The sequence below is a fragment of the Oncorhynchus mykiss genome, chromosome 29 (genome assembly GCF_057628025.1).
Source record: "Oncorhynchus mykiss isolate SJ-2025 chromosome 29, ASM5762802v1, whole genome shotgun sequence".
Classification (NCBI taxonomy): domain Eukaryota; kingdom Metazoa; phylum Chordata; class Actinopteri; order Salmoniformes; family Salmonidae; genus Oncorhynchus; species Oncorhynchus mykiss.
The window spans coordinates 36,236,525-36,255,000 of NC_143050.1; the positions used below are offsets into that span (position 1 = coordinate 36,236,525).

The 18,476-nt window shown below is 42.5% G+C and overlaps 1 protein-coding gene across 3 annotated transcripts in view; it reads right to left on the bottom strand.

Annotated features, from left to right (window-relative positions):
• hapln1b (hyaluronan and proteoglycan link protein 1b) overlaps positions 1 to 18,476 on the bottom strand; it is a 31,386-nt gene that overhangs the window by 9,037 nt on the left and 3,873 nt on the right. The window contains exon 2 of one of the 3 annotated variants that reach the window (XM_090227102.1): positions 5,473 to 5,598. The exons of 1 other annotated variant lie outside the window; for it this stretch is intronic. The gene's annotated coding sequence lies outside the window, so the exon portion shown is untranslated. Of the gene's footprint in view, positions 1 to 855; positions 1,123 to 5,472; positions 5,599 to 18,476 lie in introns of those variants that run through there. One more of the 3 variants, XM_021590632.3, reaches the window with a different exon arrangement.

The following is an 18,476-nucleotide window of genomic DNA, read 5'->3' on the forward strand; positions in this document are numbered from 1 at the left end:
TGCACAAAGAGAGAGAGGGGGGGGGGGGGGGGGGTCAGGAAATCCTTAACCACCAGAAAAACACCTGCCTCCGTAAAGTGTGTGTGCCTGGCGTGTGTCGTCTGTGTGTGTGTGTGTTGTGTGTGTGCAAGTGCGTGTGTGACCTGAGAACATCCCTCTGTACAGAATATATATCTGCAGTGCTGTAGGTTCCCTCTGGAGCAGTCTGATTGCAATAGGAATGCAGCACTCTCTGTGTCCTTGTCACAGCAAGCACGCCCCCCCCCCCCCACACACACACACACACCAGAGATATATAGGGCAGTAGCAGAAAGATTTATAGCACGGCATGAGTAAGCGAAACTAGTTATTCTCACCGTCATCGCCGTCATCATGATAACCACAGAAAGTCATTATCCTCAATTGCCATCGTCAATGTCATTACCACTCATCACCTCAATCCTTATCGTTATCATCATCGGCATTATTCTCACTATTACACTCTTATCAATGTCATCCTCGGCATCCCTCTATCACAATCATCATCGACATAACCTATTCCTGATAACATGCATCTCACATAATCACTCTCCATATCACTAATCCCAACCGCTCAGTGCATGTCCACAGAGCCAGAGTACCTGTTCCGGGTAGAACACTGAAGAAACTCCAGACTCTGTAAGAAGAGCGAGTACACACAGAGTACTACACACACAGAGAGAGGATCATATCGCGTCCCAGGGAGCCAGCCGGAGGGGAAACTTTGCCAAACACACTTTTCTCACCAGCGCCCTCACACATTATCCATCTTCAGCCCTGTCCACACACACACACACACACAGGCACACATCCCAAAATGAGAATAGGAGGACTCACCATCTCAACGTACAGAGTATACGCACACTCCTTCCCCCACTCCTAAAGAGTGTGTGTGAGCACAGCCATGCAAAAACACACAGTGTGTGAGCGGTGTGTGTGTGTGTGTGTGTGAGTGGTTTCTGTGTGAGCAGTGTGTGTGTGAGAGCGGTATGTGGTGAGTGGTGTGGGGGTTCTCCGCAGTCACTCTGATTGATCCTCAATTATTTTTTTTCCCTTCATTCACTCCCTCCATCCCCTAGTGCTGACGCACTGGCTGACACTGCCAGGTAGGGCTTCTGCAGTCAGCAGAACACTACTCTGCAGAGCACACACACACACACACACAGATACAGTATGCACTAACGCACGAACGCACACCACCCTCATCCCCCTCCCAGCCTGAAAATAGCAATTAAGCAGACCAGGATGTGGGGAGTGATAAGAGAGAGAGGAGAGAGAGAGAGAGAGAGAGAGAGAGACGGGGAGAGGTGATGAGATGTCCTTTCCTCAGGGAAGGAGAGAGCGAAACAGCGAGATAATCTCCTCAACTGAGTTCTCCTCTGCAGGAAAGAGAAATGAAGTGTAAAGTAACTTAGAGAGAGAGAGAGAGAGAGAAAGGGGGGAGAGAGGGAGTGGGAGAGAGAGAGAGAGAGAGAGAGAGAGAGAGAGAGAGAGAGAGAGAGAGAGAGAAAGGGGGGAGGAGAGGGAGTGGGAGAGAGAGAGAGGGAAAGGGGGGAGGAGAGGGAGTGGGAGAGAGCGAGAGAGAGAGAGAGAGAGAGAGAAAGGGGGGAGGAGAGGGGAGGAGAGGGAGTGGGAGAGAGAGAGAGAGAAAGGGGGGAGGAGAGGGAGTGGGAGAGAGAGAGAGAAAGGGGGAGGAGAGGGAGTGGGAGAGAGAGAGAGATAAAGGGGGAGGAGAGGGAATGGGGAGAGAGAGAGAGAAAGGGGGAGGAGAGGGAGTGGGGAGAGAGAGAGAGAAAGGGGAGGAGAGGGAGTGGGGAGCTATAGAGAGAGAAAGTGGGGAGATATAGAGGGGCAAAGAGAGAGAAAGAACAGCTCTGCAGCAGTATAAGGGATGCAGAGGTTTAGTATCAGTCAGACACGCCACATTGACCAGCTTTTAACACGGCTACTGTAGATTAAACACACAGTCCTCAAAGAAGGGAACAGGTGTGTATGTGCATGCAATCACCTGTGTTCCCAATCACAGCCTATAACCCTGGGAACTCAAACACTCATACATATACGCACACACACACACGGCATGTGTGTTTGTCACAACACCTGATGTCACCGGTAAAGACATTCCATTGGCCCATCTGTGTGGAGTGTAAACAGGCAGGGGTGTTTTACGGGCCAGGTGTGTGTGTGTGTGTGTGGTATGGTTTGGTTTCACTATCCTTGTGGGGGCCAGAAGTCCTGGTTTGGTTTAGTTTTAGGGTTAGGGGTTTAGGATTAGGTTTAGGGGTTATGGAAAATCTGTATTTTCTTACGGGAATAAATGTTTTTGGTCTCCACAAGGATAGTAAAACAAACTGTGTGTGTGTGGATGCTCATCAGCTGTGATGCTGTGATGATGGAGCTGGGTTGTGAATTATCTTATGAAGAGTCTAAGTGTCTCTGATGGAACTATTGACAACTAAGACCATGATGTTATGTTTGTTGAAGAAAGGACTGACAGGGAAGTGGTGGAATACGAGAAGGATGTGGGAGACAGGTCATCATTGGAAAGAAGAATTTCGTCTTAATTGACGTACCTGTATAGATGAAGGTGGAGCATATATATATATAGATATATATATACAGTAGCAGTCAAAGGTTTGGAAACACCTACTGACTCAAGTTGTTTTTATTTATTTTTTTATTATTTTCTACATTGTAGAATAATAGTGAAGACATCAAAACTATTAAATAACACATATGGAATCATGTAGTAACCAAAAAAGTGTTGAACATACCAAAATAGATTTTAGATTTTAGATTCTTCAAAGTAGCCACCCTTTGCCTTAATGACAGATTTGCACACTCTTGGCATTCTCTCAACCAGCTTCACCTGGAATGCTTTTCCAACAGTCTTGAAGGAGTTCCCACATATGCTGACCACTTGTTGGCTGCTTTTACTTCACTCTGCGGTCCAACACTGTTGACAAACAAAATTATAGTCCCACTAAGCGCAAACCAGATGGGATGGCGTATCACTGAATAATGCTGTGGTAGCCATGCTGGTTAAGTTTGCCTTGAATTCTAAATAAATCACAGACAGTGTCACCAGCAAAGCACCCCCACATCATCACACCTCCTCCTCCATGCTTCACGGTGGGAACCACACATTCAGAGATCATCCGTTCACCTACTCTGTGTCTCACAAAGACACAGTGGTCGGAACCAAAATTCTCAAATTTTGACTCATCAGACCAAAGGACAGATTTCCACCTGTCTAATGTCCATTACTTGTGTTTCTTTCCCAAAGCAAGTATTTTCTTATTATTAGTGTCCTTTAGTAGTGGTTTTCTTTGCAGCAATTTGACCATGAAGGCCTGATTCACACAGGCTCTTCTGAACAGTTGATGTTAAGATGTGTCTATTACTTGAACTCTGTGAAGCATTTATTTAGGCTGAAAACTGAAGTGCAGTTAACTCTAAGGAACTTATCCTCTGCAGCAGAATTAACTATAGGTCTTCCTTTCCTGTGGCGGTCCTCATGAGAGCCAGTTTCATTATAGCGCTTGATTGTTTTTGCGACTGGACTTGAAGAAACATTCAAAGTTCTTGAAGTTTTCTGCATTGATCGACCCTCATATCTTAAAGTAATGATAGACTGTCATTTCCCTTTGCTTATTTGAGCTGTTCTTGCCATAATATGGACTTGGTATGTTACCAAATAGGGCTATCTTCTGTATACCATCCCTATTTTGACACAACACAACTGATTGGTTGAAACGCATTAAGAAGGAAAGAAAATCCACAAATGAACTTTTAACAAGGCACACCTGTTAATTGAAATGCATTCCCTTATGAAGCTGGTTGAGAGAATGCCAAGAGTGTGCAAAGCTGTCATCAAGGCAAAGGGTAGCTACTTTGAAGATTCTTAATATAAAATATATTTTGATTTGTTTCACACTTTTTTGGTTACTGCACGATTCCATATGTGTTATTTCATAGTTTTCGAATTAAATCAAATCAAATTTTATTCGTCACATGTGCTGAATACTTACAAGCCAAGCCCTTAACCAACAATGCAGTTCAAGAAAGAGTTAAGAAAATATTTACCAAATAAACTAAAGTTTAAAAAAATTCAAAGTAACACAGTAAAATAACATTAACGAGGCTATATACAGGGGGTATCGTTACCGAGTCAATGTGCGGGGTTACAGGTTAGACAAGGTCAATTTTTCATGTAAGTAGGGGTTAAATTAACTATGCATAGATAATAAACAATGAGTAGCAGCAGTGTAAAAACAAATGGGGAGGAGGTGGGGTGTCAATGTAAACAGTCCGGGTGTCCATTTGATTAATTGTTCAGTAGCCTTATGGCTTGGGGGAAGAAGCTGTTTAGGATCCTTTTGGTCCGAGACTTGGTGCTCCGGTACCGATTGCCGTGCGGTAGCAGAGAGAACAATCTATGACTTGGGTGACTGGAGTCAAACCATTTTTTGGGCTTTCCTCTGGCACCTCCTAGTATATAGGTCTTGGATGGCAGGAAGCTTTGCACCAGTGATGTACTGGGCCGTACGAACTACCCTCTCTAGTGCCTTACGGTGAGATACAGAGCAGTTGCCATACCAGGTGTTGATGCAACCGGTCAGTATGCTCTCAATGGTGCAGCTGTAGAACTTTTTGAGCATCTGGGGACCCATAACAAATCTTTTCAGTCTCCAGAGGGGGAAAAGGTGTTGTCGTGCCCTCTCTACGATTGTCTTGGTGTTTAGGGACCACAGTTTGTTGGTGATGTGGACACCAAGGAACTTGAAACTATCAACCTGCTCCACTACAGCGCTGTCGATGTTAATGGGTGCGTGCTCGGCACTCCTTTACCTGTAGTCCATGATCAGCTCCTTTGTCTTGCTCACATTGAGAGAGAGGTTGTTGTCCTGGCACCACACTGCCAGTTCTCTGACCTGTCTCATCGTTGTCGGTAATCAGGTCTACCACTGTTGTGTCATCACCAAACTTAATGATGGTGTTGGAGCCGTGTTCAGCCACGCAGTCGTGGGTGAACAGGGAGTACAGGAGGGGACTAAGCATGCACCCCTGAGGGGCCCCCGTGTTGTTGTCTACCCTTACCATGTGTTGATGTCTACCCTTACCACCTGGGGGACGGCCCATCAGGAAGTCCTGGATCTAGTTGCAGAGGGGGGGTTCAGTACCAGGGTCTTTAGCTTAGTGATGAGCTTTCTGGGTCCTATGGTGTTGAACGCGGAGTTGTAGTCAGTGAACAGCATTCTCACATAGGTGTTCCTTTTGTCCAGGTGGGAAAGTGCAGTGTGGAGTGCGATTGCGATTGTGTCACCTGTGTTGGTGGGTAGTTATTTTCTGTTTTGTGTTGTTTCACCTGACAGGACTGTTTAGTTTCTTACATTCTCGTTGTTGTTTTTGTTTCCTGTTCTGTTATATTAAAATGTTAACATGGATACTTACCACGCTGCGTGTTGGTCCGATCTTGACTACTCTTCCTCAGACGAAGAGGAGAACCGTTACACCTGTATTGACGCTTTGCCTGTTTGATGGTTCGTCTGGGGGCGTTTTGATGTCTTCACTATTATTCTACAAAGTAAAAAATAAAGAATAACCCTGGAATGAGTAGGCGTGTCCAAATTTTTGACTGGTGCTGTATATCTTTTCACATATCTGTCAGTCTGTCCCTGGCATCGATTCAACAACACAGGACTACTCCCAGTTGCTGATCATGTTCAGTTACAACATCAAGCAAGTGATTGGAGCTAAGGGCAACACACTGTGATTACAGTCCAGAGTAAATACAGAGAGAGAATAAGACAGAAAGAGAGAGAGATTTTACTTGACTTGAGTTGGAGTGTATGTATCAACAGTTAGACAAACGATCGGGATACAATATCAAAGAACAGCTGATGGTGAGACAGAGAGAAAGACAGAGACATACACGCACATACACACACAAACGCACACTTAAGGTGCTCATTGCCAAGATCAAATATAAAGTATACAGATGATGTCACAGTAATCTAAGTGCTGGGTGGGTTCTTACTTAAACACTCAAATCAGGCTGTCACACACACACACACACACACACACACACACACACACACACACACACACACACACACACACACACACACACACACACACACACACACACACACACACACACACACACACACACACACACACACACACACACACACACACACACACACACACACACACACACACACACACACACACAGGCTGGCTAAGACATTGCAATCAGGCTATCACAGTGAAAACCAGCTGGCGCCCTCACTTTATATTTCCATTCCTAATTTGGGAACACAGTTCTGGGAACATGTCTATTAACCTCTACATGACAATCACACACAGACTAATGGTTAATGCAACAGAGAATGGGGTTTACACTGTCATCTTTACGAGAATTTAGCATTTAAAGGGATAGTTCACCCAATGACCAAATGGCTGGTGTGTTCCCTTGCCTGAAAGTAGCTGTGCCAAGGAAGACCGCAATCCACACTCTGGGCACAAATCACCTCAAAGTAACTATCCCTTTAAAGCGTTGACCCCTTTCCCATATTGATGAATGAACGTGTGCCAAGCTCTTTCACAAGGCACTCAGGATACTGGAGATGACTAAAGCTTTTGGGTTAACTTTTGGACACATACACACACTTAGGGAGCATCAGTGGAGGATTGCACAAACACTTTCCAGCACAGACTTAAAGCAAACTGAGTGGGGGTTCCAAGACAAATATGTCCAAGAAACACTGTGAGGTCTCCCACCTCCAATCCAATCCTCTTCCACCCCATGGGCCCCTGGTTTTGGCCCTCTCCAGCCTCCATCCCCCCTTTGGCCCATGGGTCCATGCTCTGGCTTTGTGTCTGGCAACCCATATCACCAGCAATAATATGATTTGGGGAGTCATTGTTTCCGTCCTTTCTGTTTTTCACTGAGTGGATTAGAATGAAAAGACAATAATATAATTCCCTTAATAAACGATTGTTGAATTTCTTCTCGTAAACCTGTGCCATTCACCTGGATGTCGCTTACAATAGGAGATATTCCAAAAGATGCATTATTCTGAAGTGAAGATTTTATCCCACTAGGTACAGCTTTAATAACAGTGTCAGTGCCTTGCTTGAAACCTCAAAGTTGTATCTTTCCATAAATTCTCTCCTGGTAAATAGATTCCTACCGTAATATCGACCCATTAGTCCATATAAAACATTTATGAGGTGAAAAGTTGTGTTAAAACAGCAAACCCCAGCACATTAAAGCCTGCTTGTGAAAAGCCGCCAATTTCACAGGAGGTTTGCCCACAATATACGGACGTGGTAGTAAAAGAAATGAAGCCCTCCGAGCTTCTGAAAAACAAAATGAGGTATAATATTCCGGAAACTATGAGGATTGATTTCTGTACTTTTTAACCCAGTTGAATTTTGATATCTGATCTGAAGAGAGTGAAGTCTAAGACATTTAGACCACCATCACAAACCCTGTTGGTCTGGGAAGTCTATTCCCTCTGCGATATTTTATTGGGCTTCAACGTTTGATGTAAACTGGCGCCGTGCTTGGCTCACTCCACACAAATTTACGGTGACCAATAAAGTAAACTAGATCTCCTTGAAGATGATCCATAGATTCTATCCGTGTAATAGCTTGATTTCTAAATATATACCTGCTGTTACCAGTGAATGCAGTTTTTGTGAACTAGAAACTGAATCTATTGAACACTTATTCTGTTATTGTTTACAGAGTGAGGTGTTCTGGACAGATCTTGGCAACAAAATGCATACAACCATTGCAATATCTAAGTTTGATATATTATTTTACCACACTGATTCCACAATTGAACCTGAGTATGTCATAAATCTCTTTCTTTTTTTAGGAAAAATGTTCATACACAAATCTACATTTATGAAGAAAAAGCCCCTTTTCTTATTTTTTAAAATCGGATTTGGAAAACTATTTAGAGTCATTAAAACGTATACGAAAACAAAATGTCAAAAAAATGTATTTGCTACACGTCTGTATTTGAATTGATATAACGTGGATTTGCATTACCATTTTTGTTTCTTCTCTTATTTCTTTGTGGAATCCTTGTCTCTGCCATAGCTAACACATATCAGGCTCTCTCCGGGGAACAGGAAAACACAACCACTCCCAGTGTTTGTGTGTATGCGTGCCTGCGTGTTTTCATACGTGGCCTCGGCCACTGAAAGGGGCACAAAATGTCTGGTTGGCGGTGAGTAACCAGATAGCCAGTCGGTGACATAACATTATGACTGGGCACCGACTGACGGATTGTCCTCCATTACTGGTCATTTATGACCGTCATCAAAATGTCACTGAGTCCACTTTCAGAGCTCCTTACAACCTTGGCTACATTCTATAGGTTGGAGGAGAAAAGAGGGTGACCAGGACATACCCAGTGACCAATGACTAGTGGCGGCCTTATTTACGACCAAACACACGTACCAGAGAGGACAATTAACCCTCACAAATCCTTTCCCTAGGCCAAGCATAAAACAGGCTCTCTGTTAAACACTCTGTGGAATCTTCCCCAGCGCACATACTCCTTGGGAGTCTGCCCGAGCAGCACCAAGACTAAACCAGGACTGCAGAATGACAGGCACGTCCCAACAGTAACCAGCTATAGTGACATTCTGATGGACTGTGACTGTGAGACTGGGATCCTGCAGTTCATCACTGAGCTGATTTTTTTGATGAGTCATCATGCCTCTGTGAGGAGTGACGGACACACACACACACACACACACCCACACACACACCCACACACACAAAAAATATGTCTACACATGGTATTAAAATGTGTCTCACATGCGTTCACGGTGTTTGCATTGGGACCGGATTCCCTGTATGGAAATGATTTGACAGCTAAATCTTTCAAAATAATACCTATTATGTATTTATTTTAAGACACATATTGGTGCCATAAGTCAATGGTACAACCTGTCAATGATATTACAAGGCGGGATAATAATGATTTAAATCAGGGATGGGCAACTGTCCCCCCCTTTTGTAGGCCTATGGATCAATCCCCCCCCCCCCTTCAGCAGCTTTTCTCTTGTTATGTCAGTCACTGACAGTCACTCAATTAGTCCATGTCAGTTTACATTTTTTTAATTGGTTAGTTAGTCTAGTCATCTATCACTCTCACTCAGATATCTTAGTGAAAACATTTCTCTCCACTCTATGGAACAATTAGTGGAATTGCATGAAAAGAGTTATAAAATTGCTAAATCTTCTCCCCGCCCCATGGCCAAATGTGTAGAATTGCAGCTAACATTTTCTTGATTGGTAAGTTAGTCTAGCCAGCTATCTTAATGTGCAGTAATCATGGTCAAATTACTGGGGTCCCTCACTGATTTAATTAGTCACTCTCACTCAGATAACATGCAGTACTAAAAACGGCAAACATTTATTTTCTCCTTATGCCGAAATGTGTAGAATATCAGGAAATTGCACGTAGGGCCCCCAAAAAGCTAGGGCCAGCTCTGACTGCATGTGTGGCTATGGATGTGCGTGCACAGACCAGTGAGCAACAGCGATCCCTCATGATTAGTTCCGATTTTTTTTGTGGCCCCCATACCCATCAAGGTTGCCCATCCCCGATTTATGGTTTCACTGTCGAGATCTGTTCACACTTGTAAGATGTTCAGACACAATGCATGCCTGACTACTTCCGGAGGTGGTCAGGAAGGTCTGTTCACAATCAGATCACAATGTGTCTTTTAATCATCTACACCTGTCTGAAAATGTGGGCCCAATCAGAATGTGGACACGATCAGGACTAAGGATGCATGTTAGCACCAGGTATAAATCAGGCTAGAGGGTCAGCAAAGAGCCTACACTCTTAGAAAAAAGGGTTCCAAAATGGTTCTACGGCTGTCCCCATAGGAAACCCTTTTGGGTTCCAGGTAGAACCCTTTGTAGAAAGGGAGGTTGGTGGCACCTTAATTGGGGAGGACAGGCTTGTGGTAACGGTTGGAGAGGAATAGGTGGAATGGTATAAACTACATTAAACACATGATTTCCATTTGTTTGATGCCGTTCCATTCGCTCGTTTCCAGCCATTATTATGAGCCGTTCTCCCCTCAGCAGCCCACTCTTCTTCGTGGAACAAAAAGGGTTCTCCCTGCAACCATAAAGGGTTCTTCAAAGGGTTCTCTTATGGGGATAGCTGGAGATCCTTTTAAGGTTCTAGACAGCACCTTTTTTTACTAAGAGTGTATTCCTTAGTCTCGTGACATCATCAACTGATAAGGAAAAACGCCAGAGAATGACGAGAGAGAGAGAGAGAGAGAGAGAGAGACAGAGAGAGAGAGAGACAGAGAGAGAGAGAGAGAGAGAGAGAGAGAGAGAGAGAGAGAGAGAGAGAGAGAGAGAGAGAGAGAGAGAGAGAGAGAGAGAGAGAGAGAGAGAGAGAAAGGAAGGAAGGAAGGAAGGAAGGAAGGAAGGAAGGAAGGAAGGAAGGAAGGAAGGAAGGAAGGAAGGAAGGAAGGAAGGAAGGAAGGAAGGAAGGAAGGAAGGAAGGAAGGAAGGAAGGAAGGAAGGAAGGAAGGACAGAGAAAGACAGGGGAAGTAAGAAAAAATGAGAGAGGATGAAGCAAAAAGACTTCAGAACTACCTTCAGGGATGGCTACCATCCTCATCGAGAGCTACTGGAGGACAAATACAAATACTGGGTGTGCCCTGTGGGCTTTCGTTCCAGCCCTGCTCTTTCTCACTATGCATCTGCTCATCGGGACATTTATTAGCTTCAGCCGTGTGAGTAGAGTTGTCCCCCAACCGAGTGTTAGGAAACACTTACTTTGTGTCTGTCCAAGGGGACTCACAATAACTATGAAGCTGAAACTATCTGTCTGAACCTATAACAGCCCAGGTGTCCTCGCCCTGCACTCTCTGGCTACACATCAGGACACACACACACACACACACACACACACACACACACACACACACACACACACACACACACACACACACTGGAGCTGTAATGCTATATTCCATCTCCCCTAGTGACCATGCAGAGTATTACAACACTCAGTTACTCAACTCCACTAACAATCCCCAATCACAGCTAATCGTCATATTACATTTGTTTACATGTAGCAGCCTCACAGCAGCCCAGGGGAGCTCTTGGCAGCGAGTGTGTAGGGACAGAGAGGGTGAAGATAAGCTTTATAGGAAGTAAATGCACAGGTTCCATTTCATGCTTATTTAACTGACACACCCAAACATTAATCTGGAGCAGGGAACTTTGATGGGGGTGGGGGCTATAAAAAATCGGAACTCATCATGAGGGCCTCAGTGGCTCGCGGGTCTGCAAACCAAAATCCATACCCACACATGCAGTCAGAGCCGGCCATAGCCTTTAAGGGGCCCGTAGCTACATTTTGATCACCAGTGCCAGGAGCGCCGGATGCATTATAGACGCCTTCCTGGGTTTTCTTGCATGACAGTGTTTAGGGTTTACAGAGAATGGTGCAAAAAAAAAAAATCCAGCCAGTCCTGTGGCTGAAAACAGCTCGTTGATGAGATAGGTCGAGGGAGAATGGTAATAATCGCGCAAGCGAACAGACGGAGTGCAACAGCGGTGTGCAGAACGGCATCTCGGAACGCACAACTCAGCGATCCTTGTCCCAGATGGGCTATTGCAGCAGACAACGCCACTGGGTTCCACTCCTTTCAGCTACAATCAAGAAGAAGCGGCTCTAGCAGTGGAGGCTGCTGAGGGGAGGACGGCTCATAACAATGACTGGAATGGAGTGAATGGAATGGCATCAAACACATGGATACCATGGAAACCATGTGTTTAGTGTATTTGATACCATTCCACCCATTCCACTCATACACATTAAACTGGCCGATGAATGTATAATTATATATATATATATATATATATATATATATATATATATATATATATATATATATATATATATATATATATATATATATATATATATATATATATATATATACAGTGCCTTCGGAAAGTATTCACACCCCTTGAATTTTTCCACATTTTGTTACATTACAGCCTTATTCTAAAATGTATTCAATAAATAACAAATAGTCAGCAATCTACACACAATAAAATAAAATAAAAAAGGTTTTTAGACATTTTGGAAAATGTATAAAATAACAAAAATAGAAATACCTTATTTACATAAGTATTCAGACCCTTTGCTATGAGAATCGAAGTTGATGTTTCTACAACTTGATTAGAGTTCACCTTTGGAAAATTCATTTGATTGGACAGGATTTGGAAAGGCACACATCTGTCTATATAAGGTGCCAGAGTTGGCAGTGCATGACAGAGCAAAAACCAAGCCATGAGGTCGAAGGAATTGTCTGTAGAGCTTCGAGATCTGGGGAAGGGTACCAAAAAATGTCTGCAGCATTGAAGGTCCCCAAGAATACAGTGGCCTCCATCATTCTTAAATGGAAGTTTGGAACCACCAAGACTCTTCCTAGAGCTGTCCACCTGGCCAAACTGAGCAATCGAGGGAGAATTGCCTTGGTCAGGAAAGTAACCAAGAACCCGATGGTCACTCTGACAGAGCTCCAGAGTTCCTCTGTGGAGATGAGAGAACCTTCCCCATGGAACTATCCCTACGGTGAAGCATGGTGGTGGCAGCATCATGCTGTGGGAATGTTTTTCAGTGGCAGGGACTGGGAGACTAGTTAGGATCGAGGCAAAGATGAATGGAGCAAAGTACAGAGAGATCCTTGATGAAAACCTGCTACAGAGCACTCAGGACCTCAGACTTGGGCGAAGGTTCACCTTCCAGCAGGACAACGACCCTAAGCACACAGCCAAGATAATGCAGGAGTGGCTTTGGGACAAGTCTTTGAATGTCCTTGAGTGGCCCAGTCAGAGCCCAGACCTGAACCCAATCGAACATCTCTGGAGAAACCTGAAAATAGCTGTGCAGCGATGCTCCCAATCCAACCTGACAGAGCTTGGGAGATCTGCAGAGAAGAATGGGAGAAACTCGAAAAAAATACAGGTGTGCCAAGCTTGTAGCGTCATATCCAAGAAGACTCAATACTGTATGTGTGTAGATTGATGAGGGGAAAAAACTATTTAATCAAATTTAGAATTAGGCTGTAACGAAAAATCTAGGGGTCAGAATACTTTCCGAAGGCACTGTATATAAATATATAGGGCATAGGTATAGAGTGCCATCAGAAAGTTGTAATACCCCTTGACTTATTCCACATTTTGTTCTTAGAGCCTGAATTCAAAACATATTAAATTCACCCCTCTACACACAATACTCCATAATGACAAAGAGAACACGTTTTTAGAAATGTTTGCAAATTAAATACAAAAATATATAATTTACATAAGTATTCACACCCCTGAGTCAATACATGTTAGAATCACCTTTGGTAGCGATTACAGCTGTGAGTCTTTCTGGATTAGTCTCTAAGAGCTTTGCACGCCTGGATTGTACAATATTTGCACATTATTCTTTTTTAAATTCTTCAAGCTCGTTCAAGTTGGTTGTTGATCATTGCTAGACAGCCATTTTCAAGTCTTGCCATAGATTTTCAAGCCAATTGAAATCAAACTTTAACTAGGCGACTCGGGAACATTAAAAGTAGTCTTGGTAAGCAACTCCAGTGTATAATTGTACATGCTTTTTTAGGTTATTGTCCTGCTGAAAAGTGAATTTGTCTCCCAGTGTCTGTTGGAAAGCAGATTGAAGCATGTTTCCCTCAAGGATTTTGCCTGTGCTTAGCACTATTCCATTTCTTTTAATGGTAAAAAACTATTAAACAAGCATACCCATAACATGATGCAACCACCACCACGCTAGAAAATATGAAGAGTGGTACTCAGTGATGTGTTGTGCTAGATTTGCCCAAAACATAACTCTCTGCATTCAGGACATAAAGTTAATTTATTTGCCACATTTTTACTTGCAAACAGGATGCATATTTTGATTCTGTACAGGCTCCCTTCTTTTCCCTCTGTCAATTAGGTTATTATTGTGGAGTAACTACAATGTTGTTGATCCATCCTCAATTTTCTATCACAGTCATTCAATTCTGTAACTGTTTTAAAGTCACCATTGGCCTCATGGTGAAATCTCTGAGTGGTTTCCATCCTCTCTGGCAAATTAATTAGAAAGGACACCCATATCTTTGTAGTTAGAGGGTGCATTGGTACACTTTCCAAAGTGTAATTAATAACTTTGCCATACTCAAAGGGATATTCAATGTCTGCTTTTTATATTTTAACCCATCTACCAATAGCCGCCCTTTGCAAGGCATTTGAAACCCCCCATGGTCTTTGTGGTTGAATCTGTGTTTTAAATTCACTGCACGACTGAGGGACCTTACAGATAATTGTATGTAAGATGAGGTAGTCTACAGAGATGAGGTAGTCATAAAAAAATAATGTTAAACACTATTATTGCATATAGAGTGAGTCCATGCAACTTACAGTTGAAGTCGGAAGTTTACATACACTTAGGTTGGAGTCATTAAAACTTGTTTTTCAACCACTCCACAAACGTCTTGTTAACAAACTATAGATTTGGCAAGTCGGTTAGGACCTCTACTTTGTGCATGACACAAGTAATATTTCCAACAATTGTTTACAGACAGATTATTTCAAATATAATTCACAGTATCACAATTCCAGTGGGTCAGAAGTTTACATACACTACGATGACTATGCCTTTAAACAGCTTGGAAAATTCCAGAAAATTATGTAATGGTTTTAGAAGCTTCTGATAGGCTAATTGACATCATTTGAGTCAATTGGCGGTGTACCTGTGGATGTATTTCAAGGCCTACCTTTAAACTCAGTGCCTCTTTACTTGACATCATGGGAAAATGAAAAGAAATCAGCCAAGACCTCAGAAACAAAATTGTAGACCCCCAGAAGTCTGGTTTATCCTTGGGATCAATTTCCAAACACCTGAAGGTACCACGTTCATCTGTACAAACAATAGTACGCAAGTATAAACACCATGGGACCACGCAGCCGTCATACCACTCAGGATAGAGACGTGTTCTGTCTCCTAGAGATGAACGTACTTTGGTGCGAAAAGTGAAAATCAATACCAGAACAACAGCAAAGGACCTTGTGAAGATGCAAGAGGAAAAATGTACAAAAGTATCTATATCCACAGTAAAAACGACTCCTATATGGACATAACCTGAAAGGCCGCTCAGCAAGGAAGAAGCCACTGCTCCAAACCGCCATAAAAAAAGCCAGACTACAGTTTGCACCTGCACATGGGGACAAAGATCGTACTTTTTGGAGAAATGTCCTCTGGTCTGATGAAACAATAATAGAACTGTTTGGCCATAATGACCATCGTTTTGTTTGAAGGATAAAGGGGGAGGCTTGCAAGCCGAAGAACACCATCCCAACCGTGAAGCACGGGGGTGGCAGCATCATGTTGTGGGGGTGCTTTGCTGCAGGAGGGACTGGTGCACTTCACAAAATAGATGGACTTACTTTGGGAAGCTTGTGGAAGGCTACCCAAAACGTTTGACCCAAGTTAAACAATTTAAAGGCAACGCTACTAATTGAGTGTATGTAAACTTTTGACCCACTGGTAATGCGAATGAAGAAATACTATTATACTGACCTTTCACATTCTAAAAATAAAGTGGTGATCCTAGCTGACCTAAGACAGGGAATTTGTACTAGGATTAAATGTCAGGAATTGTGAAAAACTGAGTTTAAATGTATTTGTATGTGAACTTCCGACTTCAACTGTATTATGCAACTTATTAAGCACATTTCTACTCCTTAAGTTATTTAGGCTTGCTGTAACAAAGGTGTTGCATTCTTATTGACTGAAGACATTTCAGCTTTCCATTTTCATTCAATTTTTTTGTTGATAAAACTTAATTCCACTTCGACATTATGGGGTATTGTGTATAGGCCTGTGACAAAAAAAATCTCAATGTAATCAATTTTAAATTCAGGCTATAACATAACAAAATGTGGGAAAAGTCAAGGGGTGTGAATACTTTCTGAAGGCTCTGTATATAGTGCTTGTTGTTGTTTTTTTTGTTGGTATATTGATCCGCGGGCATTCAAAAGTGGGGCCAGTTGCCCATGCCTGATCTTGAGAAAAAATATTATTGGTTATTACATTTCTGCAACAATTAAGTCAGACTATGCACGTTTATACACACACTTACAGCTCGTCTTTCTGATTTAGGATAAGGTATTGGACAAAAGGTTAAAAAAAAAATGTGTTGAGGGGGGTTAGGCTCTGGACTGTCTTCAGACACTTGGCTGGTGAGGGAGACTACTCTGCAGGCCATCTGAGAGAGTAGGAGGTGAGGACATGGTTCAGGAGGACACGGTTTAGGGGGTAGAGGGTTAGGGAGACATGAGTTGCACTCTGGATAGTGTCACTGTCTCGCCTGAGGTCAGCTTACTAAGCAAGCCAATCTATGGGCTTCAGATTAGATTGCAGCCTACATACAGTAAACCCTGTGGTTTGGTAGGCATTCTGAGGGGCTAGACACATCTACTACAGGCAACCCAATTGTTTATAGACACTGATATGTGTGTCTGTGCAATACTACAAATGTCTTGAACTCCCACTACTTATATATGGGCAGATATCGTAGATATGGTATTGCCAGATATGTTAGTTCACTTCATTACTTAATAAGGTAACTCTATTTCCTATAAGCATGGCTTGGAACACTAGAAATGCTGCCCCTCCCTTCATTCATCCATTATCTGACCTAAAGAGTGGACTACTATTCACTCTGTAGCCCAAGACCAGACCTTGTGTTTGTAGTCTAAACTACACTGCACACACACCCAGTGGCCAGGCATCCCCCCCACCCCCCCACCTCAAAGAGCCTCTATGTGACTCTCATAGTATGCGTCTCTCGGGTTAGAGAATGAATAAACTCAGGTTTATGTTAGAGAGTGAACATAGTCAGGTTTATGTTAGAGAGTGAACATAGTCAGGTTTATGTTCTAGAGTGAACATAGTCAGGTTTATGTTAGAGAGTGAACATAGTCAGGTTTATGTTAGAGAGTGAACATAGTCAGATTTATGTTAGAGAGTGAACATAGTCAGGTTTATGTTAGAGAGTAAACATAATCAGGTTTATGTTAGAGAGTAAACATAGTCAGATTTATGTTAGAGAGTGAACATAGTCAGGTTTATGTTAGAGAGTGAACATAGTCAGATTTATGTTAGAGAGTGAACATAATCAGGTTTATGTTAGAGAGTAAACATAGTCAGGTTTATGTTAGAGAGTAAACATAGTCAGATTTATGTTAGAGAGTGAACATAGTCAGGTTTATGTTAGAGAGTGAACATAATCAGGTTTATGTTAGAGAGTGAACATAGTCAGGTTTATGTTAGAGAGTGAACATAGTCAGGTTTATGTTAGAGAGTGAACATAGTCAGATTTATGTTAGAGAGTGAACATAGTCAGGTTTATGTTAGAGAGTAAACATAGTCAGATTTATGTTAGAGAGTGAACATAGTCAGGTTTATGTTAGAGAGTGAACATTGTCAGGTTTATGCTAGAGAGTAAACATAGTCAGGATTGCGTGTGATAAGAGAATGATTTAGCAAGGGGACGAGGTTATGTTTGAGGTTGTATGTAAGATAATGAACAAGGTCTCTTCCACCAGCGGGTTCTCTCTCTGTCAGCTTTATATATGCTTGCAATTAGCCTGGGAACAAGGTTAAGTTCATGTGTGTAGGAAAATGAACATACTGTATTTTCAGGTTCATGTGTGTAGGACAATGAACATACTGTAATTTCAGGTTCATGTGTGTAGGACAATGAACATACTGTAATTTCAGGTTCATGTGTGTAGGACAATGAACATACTGTAATTTCAGGTTCATGTGTGTAGGACAATGAACATACTGTAATTTCAGGTTCATGTGTGTAGGACAATGAACATACTGTAATTTCAGGTTCATGTGTGTAGGACAATGAACATACTGTAATTTCAGGTTCATGTGTGTAGGACAATGAACATACTGTAATTTCAGGTTCATGTGTGTAGGACAATGAACATACTGTAATTTCAGGTTCATGTGTGTCCGGACTCGTTATGAACGTTATGATGTAACATCCTGTAGATGTTTCACCAGTTCTGGAGAGCTGGTGAGAAACCTTCTATGACTAATAGATTAACAATGAAAATGCTGGAAAAATGAACAGTACGCGGCTCAAACAGAACACAGACTCTGTTACTGGTGGGTTAGGCCTGGGTGGCTTATTTAGTCTTGGGTGGGGTATTTATGCATTTAGTCCTGGGTGGGGTATTTATGCATTTAGTCCTGGGTGGGGTATTTATGCATTTAGTCCTGGGTGGGGTATTTATTTGAATGCAGGGCTGGATACTTAAATGCCCATTGCAGCTATTTTTATATAAATATCAAATCCTTTCTGGGTAACA